The sequence below is a fragment of the Cyanistes caeruleus genome, chromosome Z (genome assembly GCF_971803275.1).
Source record: "Cyanistes caeruleus chromosome Z, bCyaCae1.hap1.1, whole genome shotgun sequence".
NCBI lineage: Eukaryota > Metazoa > Chordata > Aves > Passeriformes > Paridae > Cyanistes > Cyanistes caeruleus.
Window position 1 is genome coordinate 79,451,924 of NC_141732.1, and position 14,212 is coordinate 79,466,135.

The window sequence follows — 14,212 nt, forward strand, 5'->3', positions numbered from 1 at the left end:
CTCAGAACAAGGCAGTGAAGTGGTGGAGATATGGTACAGTAAATAATGGAGTGTGGTGGATGTATGGTGACTAACAGAGAGCAGATCAAGAGCTGCCCAGGTAATGTGGCAGGGCTGCATTTAAATTTTGGCCTCACAGCACTGGCTGAGTATGCCCACCTCTTCTGTTATGGGTACAGAACATATAAGACTGACATTTATTCTGTTGTACTTCAGTATAACAAGCAGATTGCATCCATTATTGACAGGATGAGAGAGCTGGGGCTGCTCCCCTGCACAAGTATTCAGGCTCCAGGGAGAGCTGAGAGCCCCTGGCAGGGCCTAAAGGGGCTCCAGGAGAGCTGCCCAGGGACTGGGGACAAGGCCTGCAGGGCCAGCACCCAGGCAATGGCTTGCCAGTGCCAGAGGGCAGGCCCAGCTGGGATATTGGCAAGGAATTGCTGGCTGGGAGGGTGGGCAGGCCCTGGCACAGGGTGCCCAGAGCAGCTGGGGCTGCCCCTGCATCCCTGCAGTGCCCAAGGCCAGGCTGGACAGGGCTCAGAGCAGCCTGGGACAGTGGAAGGTGTCCCATGGCAGAGGGTTGAAAAAAAATGGTGGTGAGGGTCCCTTGGAGCCCAAACTGTTTTGTGATCCTATGATTAACAGCTGTCATACATTATCTCCATCCCTGTTTTAGGCTCTGGCTGCATGCAGTCTGATGTGTAAAAGATAAAAAGATTAAACAGCAAGCTGTTAAGTTTACTTAAAACTTTCACTGGCCTTTTCCTGGCTGCCATCAACATCTTTAAGGCAGCTTCTGAGAAGTGCTGTGGCAGCCAGACACCCAGGCCTTGGACATCTGGACCTTAAAGCTAATATTACAGTTGTTATTATTACCATTTTGCCTCCCTAATTAACCAGTTGGGCACTTGCCAGCTCTTTCTCTCTGCATTGCAAGGATTGTTTCCATTGGGTTTAGGCAGACAGTCTTACTTTAAGATCCCTATTGATCAGCTGCCATTCTCACATGGTTAAAGCACTCCTCTTGGGGAACTCTCCAGTGTTTTAAGTGCACACAGTTACTCTCATGACTGGCTTGTAAACAGGTTTTAATGGGGCTATTAGTGTAAAAGGACAGGAAACTTTCAAAAACAGCCTTTTAAATATTCATGAAGATGTTTAATCTGGTGCTTAATCACCACTGTTTGCATATCAGAAAAGCGGGGGGCAGCAGTGCCTCGCTGTTGACTTCAACAGGACATTAATAAACACTCTTAGACCCACGACTAATGCCAAAATGGCAGCCAAACTCTTAAAAAAGCATTCCCCACCTTCTGCAGAAGAGCTTCCCCAAACTGTTGGCCAAAGAGAGTGTTAGCTCCAAGGAGAGGAGGTTCAGGGCCAGGCTCTGCTCTTGCCCATGCTGAGCATGGCATGACCTGTCCGTGTCCCTTTGGGTCACAGGGGCATCAGAGGGGACTTTTCTACCTGAGTGGAGGGTTCAGAGCCCCAGGGGAACTCACAAAAGGTCCCTTTTGAGCTGTACTCAGGTGGGATGTGCTGTGTCCTGTGTCTGTCCCTCACGGTCGCTGGATGGGCCCCCCAGGAGACACCAGTATCTCCCCACTCCCAATGGTGGGTTCATTCACTCTTCTTCCCATTCCAGCAAAGCTCTGGCTCAGACTTTCAGCTGGTCTATGCTGACTGGGCATGAAAGACCCCCTGTTTAAGTGGTTTAAGCAGTGATTTTATCCCGGTGCCCCATTCTCTGAAACCCATACTGACATTTCCTGGCCATTCATGTGGTCATACCTATTCACTCTCTGCTCTGAAACCGCCCCAGGAGCCTCACGACTTGGGTAAAGGCAGAGTGAGCTAGACACAGAATTCTGTGCTGCTTTGGGTATGGATTTTATCCACTTCTTTGGTAATTTTTGTAATACATGTTTTAGTTTCATTTAAAAAGTAAAGGCGGAAAGGATAGTATTTCCCCAGTGGGAGAGACTTCATGCAATTTTAAAAACGTGCATTATTTAATCCAGCAGGCATTAAGATGCCTTGAGCTGTTAACACCTGTTGTGGAAATCCATAATACACTGGCTTAAAAAACCAACAACCCTGAGAGACCCATAAAGGTTCCTGCAGAGCTGTTGTCACCTCTTGTGTCAATGAGTACTTAAGGGCCCTGAAATCTGTGGCTGAACTCACTTACTGAGCACATGCTTTCTCTTCAGCTTGAAAAAAAAAAAAAAAAATCCTTAGGATAATTTCATTGAAGAAAAAAAAAAAATAAAAAAGAATAATGAATATGAAACACCAGTGAACTGCATTTCTTACACAAACCTCTCATGCATTTTTCATACATTTCCTCACCCAGGCGCCTAAATGCACCAGCTTATAGTCTATGTTACTGCCTTGTAAAACTCCATGTAAAACTTCAGCCAACATATTTTTTAGTGCTTTGACATACTGTCATTTAACATATGTCAAACCCAGGTAGCCTGGCCTCAGCTGGGGAGATCACCACTGTCTTCCACAGAAGCAGGTAAAAAAAATCATATTCCCAATAGGAAATGCAAGGGTAAAGCAAAACTCCCTGGGGAAAGTGTGGAAGAAACTCTTAGTGTGATTTCACATTAGCAACACCTGTGCTCACTTCATCTTCATAATCAGCAGAAACCAGTTGTGCTGTGAAGTCCTGGCTGTGCTGGAGCTAGGGGAAGTTTTCCCATTTAAACAACAGGACCCCTCTGATGAGACTAATGTGACCACCTAAAAAATGTAGGTAGCTGCCTTCAACAAGGAGCTGAGAGTCTGGTGCCACTTAAGCCCCTCCAGGGTGAGCTTCTTGGCCTGTCACATACCTTGTTGACCCATGTCAGACTTTTGATCCCACAGGGATGCTTCTCCCATCCTGGGGTGTCTGGGAAGTCCTGGGTGACAGGAAAAAGGGAAAAATAATACCCATCTTTAAAAAGGGGAGAAAATAGCACCCTGGGAATTACCCCCCTGTCAACCTGACCTCTGTGCCTGGGAAGATCATGGAACAGAAGCTGTGCTAAGGGACATGGAGGACGGGGAGGTGGTTTGAGATAGCAGGGCTGTACCAGGGAAAAATCCTGTCTGAGTTAATGCAGTGGCTTTTTTTGAAGTAACTACATCACTGGATCAGGGAAGAGTTACAGATGTTATTTATCTGGACCTCTGTAAAGCCTTTGACATGGCTTTACATCCCACCCTCCGCACTGGAGAGTGATGGATTCCATGGGTGAGCTATTAGATTGATGAGGAAATGGTTGGATGGTCACATCCAGGGGGTTGTGGTCAAAGGTCAGGGTCCCAGTGGACATCAGGGACAGGTGGTGTCCCTCAGGGGTCCATATGGGCACCAGAGTCACTGAATATCTTCATTAATGACACAGACAGAGGCATCAGGGGCAGCCTCAGGGAATCTGCAGATGGCACCAAGCTGAGAGGTGCAGCTGACACACCTGGAGCATGGGATGACATCCAGAGGGACCTGGACAGGCTGGAGATGTGGAACCTCTGAGTTTTAACAAGGCCAAGTGCTGGAGCTGCAGCTGGGTCAGGGCAGCCCCTGGGATCAATCCAGGCTGGGGATGAGCAGAGGGAGCAGCCCTGGGAGAAGGACCTGGGGGTGCTGGGGGGGGAGAGCTGGACCTGCCCCAGCCCTGAGCCCCCTGCCCTGGGCTGATCCCCCAGTGTGGGCAGCAGGGGAGGGGGGATTGTGCCCCTGTGCCCCTGTGCTCAGGTGAGACCCCACCTGCAGAGCTGCCCCAGCCCTGGGCAACACCAGCACAAGGACGTGGAGCTGCTGGAGCCAGCCCAGAGGAGGCCATGGAGATGCTCTGAGGGGTGGAAACACCTATGAAGTAAGGCTGAGAGAACTGGCATTGTTCATCCTGGAGAAGACAATCTCTGGAGTCATCTAACCGCAGCCTTCCAGCACCTGAAGAGAACTTACAGGCAAGATGGGATAAGACTGTTTACAAGGGCCTGGAGTGACAGGACAAGGGGGAATGTCTTCAAGCTGAAAGAGTTTTATCTGATTTATATAATATAAAGATAAAATCTGATTTATATCAGATATTAGGAAAAAAAAGTCTCCCCTGTGAGGATGAGGAAGCCCTGGCACAGGTTTCCCAGAGCAGCTGTGGCTGCCCCATCCCTGGAAGTTCCAAGGCCAGGTTGGATGGGGCTTGGAACACCCTGGGACAGTGGAAAGTGTCACTGGGAGTTTGGACAACATGACACTTAAAAGTCCCTGTCTAATACAAACCATTCCATGATTCTGTGATTTTATGATTCTATGATTCTTTCTATGTGTCCTGGGGGCTGGAGGCACTCCTGTGTCCCAGCTCCCAGCAGAGCCTGGAGGCTGAGCTGGATCAAGCAACTGACCTGTGAGATAAAACATAAATACCTATTGCCATGTGAGGTGTCCAGGGCTATCTGGAGTATCACATATGAGAGGATTGTGAGGGGACAGTAACCTTCTGGAGGAAGAGTTAATGCCAGCTGAGATGACCAGGGTCCCCTCAGACGTGTCTGGATTTCATGGTGTGGTTCATGGGGATGTTCTGTGCAGGGCCAGGAGCTTGTGGGTCCCTTCCAGGGCAGGATACTCCATGATTCCATGATTCTGTGACCTGTTTTAAGGCAGCTGGATTGAATCCTGCGTGTTTGCACCAAAATCCACCCCCCCACCCCCCATGGCAAATTCTACACAGCCTCAGCTACAGGAGACAGGTCCCACCTTGCTGCGGGGTAAGACAAATCCTACAGCTGCAGGAGAGTTTTATCACAGGGATAATTAGAAACTTTCCTACCTGCCATTATTAACTAAATAATTTTATAATTAGTTTGCAGCACTCAAGCCATTTCAGCAGCAGGCACAGAAATCTCTGAGGAAGGCAGGGAATACCAAGATTGTTTATTCATGGATCCTAGGAAATTTTTCACCATGGCTGTCTCCTATGGTGGACTCCTTGGGGACAAGTGAGAATCTCAATCAAGCAATTTTATGAAACTTACTTAACACTCTATCAATGTTCAGATGAGGAGAACAGAAGGCAGGAAGACAGGTGACAACATCCTGAAGAAAGTCAGAGGCCAAGCTGTCACAAATATGGGGAAAGCCATGGTCAGGGTCAGACTGGGAACTCATGCTGATTGCAGTTATATGCCAGGCACAAGATCTTGGAACACCTTTCCAGTTAAAACTTTCCCTCTGTTTCAATGTTGGAATCAATGTATTTTTTTACATCAGAATACAAACTAGGTGTTTTTCAATATTATTCTTGATTCCTAGACATCTCTGTTTTAGCAAGGCTCAGATTAAGTCACACTTAGATTTTGCTTGAATTTTGGAGCTTGGCCCTAAGGTGATGATGATTTTCTTGAAAGGATCTCATGGCATTGACAGAATAATCTTTTGGTTTGACAACACAATTATACTGGACCTTACCTTCAAGTAAAGCTACTCAAATTCATTCAGGCAGAAAATTCTGAGGCTGGAAACATAGCTGTTAATTCTGTTTTGTAAACCATATGTAACGTATTTTTAAAATAACATTGTTTGTAGAAGATAATTATGATTTGTCTTAAAATACTTCTCTCTCCCAGACTTTGATTAATTTCAATTAATTGCTTTTGGAAATATTTCAGTAATAAATGTAGGAAAAATGTAAGATCTTAATCTATTTTGAAAAGCTGTGGAATTAAAGAAAGGTGAATTTTTAATATTTCTAAAAAAAACTGATACTTTCCCCCCAAAATGCAAAGAAAATGTAGGAACACATGGATTACTCAGCCAGAGTGTTGACTCCTTACGATAATTTCTGAGATCTATCCTAAAACTACACACTGCAAAAGAGAATTTTCAAAAAAGGAACATCAAAAAGAGTATTTTCAAAGTTGTTTTTCTAACATAGAACCATAGATTGGCTTGAATTAGAAGGGACCTTAAAGATCATCTCCTTCCACTTCCCTGCCATGGGCAGGGACACCTTCCACTATCCCAGGCTGCTCCAAGCCCCGTCCAACGTGGGCTTTGGCTATCACTCCTCAAGGATTTTCTTTGAAGTTGGGTGTTTCAGACCAAAATAATTTCTTTGAATAATTTCTTTGGCCTCTGTGGCCGTTTCTGGCCGATAATTGTGGGGCTGAGATGAAATCTTTCTTGATCAGCCTTCTTTCCTCCATCCCCTATGCTTCAGGGTAAACCCATGACTCACTGCCCTAGCTCCTCCTCATTAAATGAGATCTGCAGCCCATCATAAAGTCTGCACAAGAAATGACAGCCCTAGGTAATTTTTGTGAGGGAAAAAAAATAAAAATAACCCACATGAGAGGACAATCTCATGGCCATCCTTGCACCTGCAGTGGCAAAGGGCACCGGTGGACAGAACGAACCCAAGAAGGGAACACTTCTGGAGACATCCCTAAATAGATGTTTATTTTTAACCCTCACACCCAAGCCTGGAAGATCCTATTCTTTCTGCAGGAGTCCTGTATTAGTGCTCCAGCTGAGGAACATGCATTAGCAACTCTTAGTCTCTTGTACTGAGCATTATGTCTCATCTTTAGGGTCAGATTAATGGAGATTAGTGGTACCACTTAAGAGTTTAAACATCATTCTGACCCAAATTGGTTGTGCAAGCACAATGTATAACATTGCACATGCAAGGCTCTTACTGTCCAGAAAGTGATTTCATTAATTGTTTCAGGGAAGAAAGCTTGTGTTACTTTCTGCTCTAATCCTGAGGTACTGCCCCCCACGCTTTCCACATCCACTGTCAAACACATCTGGTTATCCATCTACGCAAGGATCCATTTAATAATCAAAGATCATTTTGTTATAGCTGCAGTTGGCCTGTCTGCTTGCCTTCCCTGAATGATTTCATCCATGCCTCTGATCTGTTGGATGTCTGCTCCAGTTTCCACAAAGAGTGACACAGGACTTGAGGAAAACCAACAAAAAATAAACAGGCGCAGCACCGCAGAAATTGCTGCACTGTATTAAAACAAATGGTTTTAATTATTTAAAATTAGATGCCTTGGCAGAAGCCATGCAGAAACTAAAAACAGAGGAAGCAAAAATATTCTTGTTTAAGACTACAGAAATGGAATTGATCCTAATAAGTCAAGTTTATTTTTGTGAAATAATTAAAGAAAACCTCTTGCATTTCTCTGGCTGTGTGACCAAAACCAATTTGGAAACACACTGAACTTTTCAAGAAATCATTCACTTAGTTGGATTTGGTCCTGGCGTTATAAAAAATACAAAGGAATAAAAGAGAAGCACTTTCCCAGTGTTGCTTTTAGCATTTCCCATGGGACTGTCTACTGATGTCAGCTGTTTTTTGGACGGAGCGTTAAGAACAAACTCTCATTTCCCTGTTCATGGGCTTGGCAGCCCTTGGCTGGCTCACAGTCTTTGTTCTACCTCAAGGGTCTGCACAAACACATGAGACCAAGGTCCAATTTATGCCTGTGTTTCAATGAAGTGGTTGTCCTGATGTGTGTGACCAGATTCTCCATCCAGCCCAGGGAAGGACAGAGGTGTCTTTGCGGGAGATTGAGCACCCAAGGCAGGCAGACATTTTCTGCCTTGGTTGGCTTTCAAGAGCACCTCCACTTGGCAGAGGAGGAATTTATGTGGTTATTTTAAGAAGCCTCCCTCTTCCCTAAATAATGAAGATGGAGGTATCTGAGTTAGGCAGGCTAAATCACGGGAGTGACACGTCTCCTGGCTCTGCTGAGGAGCAGCAAGTGTCAGGGTGCCATGGTTTACTGTCTCCTCCTGGTGACTGGCCAGGTGTGTGCTCCACTCTAAATTAACCCAAGTCCAGGAGACAAATTCCCACCTCTCCCAAGAACTGCTCAGGCAGCACTTTTAATAACTTATGTCCATCTCTCCCATCACATACTAGAGACACTGCACCTCCAACACAGGGAGCATTACCTATTAACCACCTTCCTTCAGCACCCAGGGTTGTCCCTTGGGGTTTCTCATCGAAACACTGACCCACCCTGACCCTCTTTAGCTGTCGAGATCTGACAAGATCACAGCCTGGGGTGGTATGGCTGAATTTACATGTGCTTAACAAATTGCCCGTTCACTCAATTACATTTTATTTAATCATCTGTAATCATATAAATTATGCCTGATGGTAGTAAATGTTCGTGTCAGTTCCTAATTACAGATTGATTAATTGACTGCGTTGATTTGTATTACTTATATACGAATATATGAAGATGATGATAAATTATTATTAGTATGCAAAATTTCACATGAAACATAGGGGAAACTTTCCTTTCTTTGACACTTACATTTGGTGTATCAAAAATGTTTTGCATTATCCCATGTCCCAAAAAGGGACACTTTCACTATATTTAAAAAAAAAAAAAAAAAACAAAGAAAGGAGAAATATGGTGTGTATTGCTTGCCGCCTCAGATGAGGCTTCAAGCAACTGCAAAAGGATTCCATCCACCAAGAACTTGCCTGTTGATTTCTACTCACATCAGTATTGATCTGGACTGCACATGAGGGCAGGTTTTAGCATGAAATTCAAGGAAGTGAGGGAAAAAATTGTGTTGATGTCACCTGAGGATGAGCCCTCTTGCTGTGGGGTTTAGTTTGGCCACACTACTGCCTTGACAATTGCTCTGAGTTTGGAGGGCAGATGGTTGAAGCCCAGATTTGCTATTAAGAAGGAATTGTGTGTGCTGAAGAATGTCTACTTTCCCAGAAAAATATTCAAGCAGACCAGGCTGCTGCAAGCCCTGTCCAGCCTGGCCTTGGACACTGCAGGGATGCAGGGGCAGCCCCAGCTGCTCTGGGCACCCTGTGCCAGGGCCTGCCCACCCTCCCAGCCAGCAATTCCTTGCCAATATCCCAGCTGGGCCTGCCCTCTGGCACTGGCAAGCCATTGCCTGGGTGCTGGCCCTGCAGGCCTTGTCCCCAGTCCCTGGGCAGCTCTCCTGGAGCCCCTTTAGGCCCTGCCAGGGGCTCTCACCTCTCCCTGGAGCCTGAATACTTGTGCAGGGGAGCAGCCCCAGCTCTCCCAGGCTGCCTCCAGAGCACAGGGGCTCCAGCCCTGGCAGCAGCTGCCTGGCCTCCTCTGGAACCACTTCAACAAGTCCAGGTCTTTCCACGGACATATCAGTCATGAATGCTGTCAGCACTCGTTCCCAGAGAAAACCAGGAACTTTTAATTTGTCTGCCAGCGCTACTACCCCGCTTCTGTCAATCCATTTCTCAAGGTCACCTGGCTCCTCCCACACAGCATGGCAGTCATCCCCAAACTGATGGCTTTTGTGTTTTCAGAAAACTTAATTAGAAAATGTCTGCCTTCTGTAGCAAGGTCACTCACAGACATCTTAAATGTGACTACTGAAAAAAACAATCCTCGAGGAGCCCCACTAACAAACTGTCCCCAATCTACTTCTATCACTAGAGCCTCTTATTTCCCCTACAGGTAAACACCTCACAATTTTCTTACTAAGCTCCCATTTCTCCATCTCCACTAATCCAGCTAATCCCTCTCTGAAGCAAGGATAAGTGACAGCTTTTTCATTCCCTTATCTAAAAGTTAGGTCTCTTATCAAAGGAATATGCTAAACACAAGTGACACTTTCTGTCTTTAGAAAACCCCAGTTATATTTAAGATCACAGCTATATCTGTAGCCATTCTTCCCTCCAAATTTTGTAGCAGTTTTGTCACCTTACTGAGGAAAAAGCACTTAACAAACTGAAAAATTAAAGGTTAAACTGAAAAATTAAAGGTTTAATTTATTTCCCACCTTTTTGTATCTGGGATGGAGATTTTCCAGTGCCTTCACCTAGACTGAATTAAGCTCTCTATCATTTTCTTACGACTCAAAAGTGGTAATTTTCATTTTTTCTGACTTCTCCCTGTGTGTCCAGCCTGCCTGCGCTGCCCTTATGGATGCACCTCTCTCCCTCAACACTGAACCAAGGTGTATGGTTGGATGTTGAGAAGTAAAACCAGTTTGTGTCTGACAGTCATCAGACAAGAAGCTTTTCTTTAAAAATGCTTCCACTCCCTTGCATTTTCTATGGAACCCCTGGACACTGACTTACAATGTTCTTTTCCTGTTTTGCCAAATTAGGTGTTTATCCTTAGATCCACAGGGTGGTAACCACATTATGGCCATTAACCCATTCAAGGAACCCTTCTCTGAGCTGTTGCTGTGACGATTTATGAGACATCAACGCTTGGGAGTCACATCCAGATAACTATCCTTTCACAGTCTGCTTCTGAAAGGAGGCTCTGGACTACCCACAAAGGATGAGAACTGGAGACCCTCTCAAAACCCTAATTCCTGAGAGCCAAATACCTCATCAGCTTCTTGTTCTCGTTATTGTTATTATCGAAGAAAACATTGAGATTTTGGTTAATATTGGCAGGTATGACAAAAGCAACCCGTTTCTTTCACTTGAATTTCATCCTCCACCTACCCTGGTTCAAACAGGGTGGGCAGCATAAATCAGTTATACAGAGGGTAAGGCTTTTAGGTGGATATATCCGTTTGTCTTCCAGTCTGTCTGTCTGTCAGTGCTGTCAGGTATGAGACATGTCTTGGCATCCCTCTGTTTTGACAGGAGAAGGCCTCTCTGCAAACATGAGTGCTCCTGCATCCCGGGCTTTCTTTCTCCCAAGCCCCTGAGAGAGGCTGGGCAGTGCAGGGAGGTATTTTAGCAGATGTCACTATTATGATTTCTTTCCCAAAATCAGGAATTCTGTTGGATTATTTTGGGACTTTTTTTGTGGGTTTTGTTTTTTTGTTTGGGGTTTATTTTTTGGAGGCTTAATTTTTTTGTCGTTGTTGTTTTGGTTTTGGTTTTGTTTTGTTATGTTTTCTATTTTCTCCCCTTTCCCTGTCATTACACTGTGTCTCTTTCTTAGATGTTATTTTCACCCCTCTGCAGAAATTGTCCCAGTGGATGCCTGACTCTCGCTGGAAGAGAAACACTCTGCTGCCCACAAGTATGTGAGCTCAGATAAATTACTTACCCATCACTACCTTGGCTTCCCTATCAGGAAAAATGGTACAAAATGATTACAGAGTGAGGTCTGTTTAGCTAATGCTGATAAAGAGCCAAGGGACTGGGCATGCAGCATGCAGTAGAAACACCTACCGTGTTGCTGTTGCTAACATGGTCACTTACATTCCTGTGTGTAAATAAATCTTGAAGGGGAAAAGCCTCTGGGATGCCCAGGAAACACACAAAGGCTGGAAACATCTCATCCATTAATGGTGAACTGGATTTCTGAGCTGGAGAGGAGTGAGTTGGGTTGTTCTGTTTTCACTCAGGTCTTTAGGATTTGAGTTCAGGCTTGGTTGTGTGCCCTTTGGGACAGAGAGAATCTTTTTGCTCTGTGCTTCTGCCCTGCAGGCCATGGTGAATCTGCTAGAAGAAGGGGTGCCAGGGAGGGACTGGGAGGTTCATCCACCTCTCCATTCACCTCCCCACCCACCCACCTCTTGGCTGATCTGTCCACTCCCATGCAACAAACTGATCCAAAAAGCACCAAAACTGTATTCCCCACTCCTCTTTTAGTTTTCTCAGCTTGTGAGCTGACAGCAGACTTGCCATAATTATCTCATTTTTACAAATTTAACAGGATCCCACCCTTCTTTTTTTGACAGCCCTCTAATGCTTTCCATGAACAGGGCAGGAAACGCAGCTCAATAGACATTTCCACAAACAGATGTTTAAATCATGATAATTGTTTTTACAAAACTAATCTATTTGGTCAAACATTACGCAGAATTATGCTGGTGCTTTTTAAAAATGTAGTAGATCTGTGGTTGATGCGTTAGTATCAGTTAATTCTCATAAAAGGTCATTAATGGTGCCTACAGTGAAGTGCAGGACTGGACAGGCTGGGTCAGAGAGAGAGGGTATCTGCATGACTGGTGTGCAGTGCTCAGGGTCAGAGCATTACAAAATGATTCTCTTCAATTATTTACATCTTTCCATCAACTGCATGGTGGGCTTGGGCCCGTGCAAGGAGTTTCTGCTGCCCTTGCAGGGCTTTTCCTTTTCCTCAGGAATGGCATTCATTTGAATAAAAATGATCTGGTGGAATCCTGTCCCGTTTCCTGAGGCTGACAAAGGTTCAGGGATGAGAGTGGGTGGAACTGCTGCAGTCATTGGAGGCTGGGGAACCCTGTGCTCCCTGACATGGTAATCACTGCACATAAATCCCCTGAGCCCATCCTGCACGAGCCCCTCACGAGGAGATCTCACCGTCAAGTATAAAAACGAGGCTGGAAAGAAGCATTAAGGCTGCCAAATCCATAACAGATTTTATCCTTGTTATCATCATCATCAACAACAACAAAGAAGTTTAAATGCTTCTCTTTCCCTACCTCCAAACCTTCAGCGAGAGGAACCCAACTTAATTTTATTTTAATTTTTTAAATTCTTTTTATTTTATTTTGCTGATGGCAACAGCATCAGGCATGCTATATATCAGCCATGATATATAGCCTTATGAGCTGACTGTTGACAACTTATGGCTCTTTTGTCTGGGTTTGCCTACTTGGCTGTTTAATTACGTGAAGTGCCTGTTTTTCCGCGCCACGCTCATTCCATACCGGCGGCTGCTGGAATTCATGGATGGTGCTATGTTTACATCAGCCATCAAGCTGATATTTTCAGACACATTAGCATGACCATGCTGCAAAACATGTGGTAGGAGGAGTTGCTATTGCAGCTCTTTGGTTCATCTGCGTGAGCTAAATCAGCCAGAGTATTTCTTAGAATAAAGTGATGGAATTCTGTGATTCTATGGAAATGTTTCCCTTCCTAGTTTCAATACCTCCTTTCATCCCTTTCCTTTTTTCCTTTTTTTTTTTTTTAATGTTAATGGAATTTAAATTATTGACCATAGCAATTTAACTTTTGATGAAAATAGCAATTAATAGAGAGGGCATTAGAGAGAAGAATCCTCGGACTTTATGAGTATGGATTACTGTAAGGCTACATAATAAAATGATTACAGCATGCATAAAAGGTCATTATTGCTGTAATAATCCTGTCCCAAAGTAGCTTTTTCATTCTGCAGGACTGAAACTTGCTACCAAACCTAAATGAAAAGCAAGAAGTTATGTCTCAGACCTCTGTTACCGCAAAATTTAGAAATTAACCCAAAAATCTGATAACCATTTTTATTAATGTTGCTCAGGAATCTATTCTCCCATCCCTTTATCTCCTGAAAGGAGAAAATTTAAACATGGAAAGGGGCAAAATTTTTAAAGGGGGAAGTCTGGAATTTGTGATAGAAATGTCACTGATGTTTTTCATGAATTTCATGTAACTGTAGCTAGAGATCCTTATTAAGATCCATGTCTTCTACCATCTACAATAAGAAAAAAGCCTGAGCCAGAAGATATATCCCATGTCTCTCTTCTCTTTAATATACAGATGGTGCTTGTGAAATAATTCTATCTGAGTGGACATCTTGTCTGAAGAGCTAAATAAAGTGCTGTCCTAGGTTTACTCACATGAGCATATTTGCTTTTTTGACATTATTAGAACAAAAATAAATTTTCTGGTTTGGCTTTGGATCTTTGCACACTCTTCTAAAATGAGAGGGAAGCAGTAAAAATGAAAATTGAAATAAAATAGTTCAAAGTCTGCTAGTGATCCTTGAAAAATGAAGTTTTTTAAGTTTTAATCCTGAAATTTGGGTTGTGTCTTCTCATGTCTGAAGCACCTCAAATGCACCATGCATGTGACAATAGTCTTGGTTGCCTTCCAGTGAGACTGTCTTGCTATTAGATCTTAAAAGAAATTCTGTCTGCTCCACCTAGGATGAAAAAAACCCTCTCCCATCCCACCTCCATTTAATATTTGTCTTCCCACCTTTCTCTCTTGTGTCCTTCCAGCTCAAACCTCTCAGTGGCTGAAGACAATGGCCTTTCATCAGCCATCTTCATGGTGACACTTCTGGCAAGGCCCAAAGTTGACTCTCCACTTTGGGACATCCCTATTCCCACTTTAGTGGATTTAGGAATACAATCCCTATCAACCTCTAAGAGGATTTAGGCCTTCAAATCACTTTACCTTAAAAGAATTTAAGAGAACCTCCACTGAACATTGCAAAACTTGAACAATTTGCCCTTTTGGAAGGGACAGATGTGCTATGGGATTGTGTTGTGGAAAAGGAATGA